General features: G+C 48.4%; 2 non-coding genes across 2 annotated transcripts in view; both read right to left on the bottom strand.

The window, feature by feature from the left end:
* The window catches only part of LOC131292112 (large subunit ribosomal RNA), a 4,085-nt gene extending 3,980 nt beyond the window's left edge, over nucleotides 1–105 (bottom strand). The window contains exon 1 of the ribosomal RNA XR_009189811.1: nucleotides 1–105. This exon is cut by the window's left edge and continues 3,980 nt beyond it. This is a non-coding gene — a ribosomal RNA (large subunit ribosomal RNA).
* A 487-nt stretch (nucleotides 106–592) lies between these two features.
* On the bottom strand, nucleotides 593–747 carry LOC131292111 (5.8S ribosomal RNA). The gene has a single exon (XR_009189810.1). It is a non-coding gene; the product is annotated as a 5.8S ribosomal RNA (ribosomal RNA).
* Nucleotides 748–2,517: the final 1,770 nt, after the last annotated feature.

Here is a 2,517-nt window from a genome sequence, read left to right as displayed (position 1 = left end):
TCTCCCGTTTCGCTCGCAGCTACTCAGGGAATCCCGGTTGGTTTCTTTTCCTCCCCTTATTAATATGCTTAAATTCAGGGGGTTGTCACACATGAACTGAGGCTTATGTACCTTGCGGTTGTTATCGTCACATCTGGCTTGCGACTACTTTGTTTCAATGTCCAATATGTACCGTTGGACTCGGTTAACGGGCTGTTAGCCCGCGTGTGGTTTAACTCACTGATACCTTCCATTGCCCATACGCTAGTTTGTTTGTGTTCCTTTGGTCAACTTCCATACTTGAATCATTTGTGCTACCGCTGCTGCTTCGACGCTACTTTGACATCTTCGCTTCTATTTAAATAAATAAATAAGCTGAAGCTAGACATCAGTAAACACCACCACAGACACCACAAGCACGCCTTCTCCTCGTACTTCCGCCTCACGCGGGAACACGGACGCTCTAAATACTTCGAATTCCAATGCCAGTATATTGTAAACCACGGGTTCTTTAATGCTAGCGGGTCGTCGCGACCCTAGTTAACATCATGGTGCACGTCTCGTGACGGGTGTCACGGCGTAGTTAAATGTATGCGATACATTTCTCAAATATAAGCGCTCAGTCATCTGTACATCATGGTAGGTTCCCACGACGTGCAATATGCGTTCAACTTATCAATGTTCATGTGTCCTGCAGTTCACATTATGACGCGCAGTTAGCTGCGGTCTTCATCGATCCATGAGCCGAGTGATCCACTGCCGAGGGTGACTAACTTGCGTAAGCCGCCGCTGTGCGCGTATACCCGTTCCCCGTAGGGAGGAGCAAGCCGCCGCTTAGAGACGAAGCATAAAGTGTCCTCATTCCACATAGGGCAAGCTGGATGAATCCATTTTACCCAGGACGGCCGAAGCGGCGTGGACCAGGGGAGAACTGAACCTTATACTTCACACCACAGTAAGTCTACGTGTCCTCTTCCACATAGGGCAAGCTAGAACTAACTATCTTACCCAGGACTGCCGAAGCAGCGTGGACCAGGGGAGGAACACACTTTTCATGGAAACGTAAGGCATCCATGACTGCCATAACGTAAGCCGCCGCTGTGCGCGTATACCCGTTCCCCGTAGGGAGGAGCAAGCCGCCGCTTAGAGACGAAGCATAAAGTGTCCTCATTCCACATAGGGCAAGCTGGATGAATCCATTTTACCCAGGACGGCCGAAGCGGCGTGGACCAGGGGAGAACTGAACCTTATACTTCACACCACAGTAAGTCTACGTGTCCTCTTCCACATAGGGCAAGCTAGAACTAACTATCTTACCCAGGACTGCCGAAGCAGCGTGGACCAGGGGAGGAACACACTTTTCATAGAAACGTAAGGCATCCATGACTGCCATAGTGCGTAAGCCGCCGCTGTGCGCGTAAACCCGTTCCCCGTAGGGAGGAGTCAAGCCGCCGCTTAGAGACGAAGTATGAAGTGTCCTCTTCCACATAGGGCAAGCTAGAATGAACTATCTTACCCAGGACCGCCGAAGCAGCGTGGACCAGGGGAGAACTGAACTTTATACTTCACACCACAGTATTGAGTAATGTGCCCTCTTCCACATAGGGCAAGCTGGAATGTTCCATTTTACCCAGGACGGCCGAAGCGGCGTGGACCAGTGGAGGACTACACAATCATGAGGTTTGATATCGACTTGTGTGTTTCAATAGGATACCGATGGTATGGTTTGAACCGATTTGATTTAGCCATTCTGAAGTCATCACTTGGTTGAAGCGCTGAACTAGGGAGGCATCGTTTACATATATATTGGTTTTCGCATGCTCTACTAGGTTAATGTCATGAGGTTGGCTATCGAGCATGCCCAAGTGATAACTTGATTGTGTGCTTGCTTGAATTCTTCACATTTCATACCATCGGTTAGTTGTCGAATCATTCCTCGATCATAACCTTCGTTCTTGGTTCATGTATGCTCTCTTCCACATAGGGCAAGCTAGAATTAACTATCTTACCCAGGACCGCCGAAGCAGCGTGGACCAGGGGAGAACTATACTTTGTCTTGTATGCCCTCTTCCACATAGGGCAAGCTAGAATTAACTATCTTACCCAGGACCGCCGAAGCAGCGTGGACCAGTGGAGGACTATACTTTGTTCATAACACCACAGTATTGAGTAATGTGCCCTCTTCCACATAGGGCAAGCTAGAATGAACTATCTTACCCAGGACCGCCGAAGCGGCGTGGACCAGTGGAGGACTACACAATTAAGAGGTTTGATATCGACTTGTGTGTTTCAATAGGGTACCGATGGTATGTTTTGAACCGATTTGATTTAGCCATTCTGAAGTCATCACTTGGTTGAAGCGCTGAACTAGGGAGGGGCATCGTTTACATATATATTGGTTTTCGCATGCTCTACTAGGTTAATGTCATAGGGTTGGCTATCGAGCATGCCCAAGTGATGACTTGATTGTGTGCTTGCTTGAATTCTTCACATTTCATACCATCGGTTAGTTGTCGAATCATTCCTCGATCATAACCT

Source organism: Anopheles ziemanni (genome assembly GCF_943734765.1).
Source record: "Anopheles ziemanni chromosome X unlocalized genomic scaffold, idAnoZiCoDA_A2_x.2 X_unloc_32, whole genome shotgun sequence".
Classification (NCBI taxonomy): Eukaryota; Metazoa; Arthropoda; class Insecta; order Diptera; family Culicidae; genus Anopheles; species Anopheles ziemanni.
Note: the sequence above shows the minus strand (reverse complement) of the source record. Positions and strands in the feature narration are given on the sequence as shown.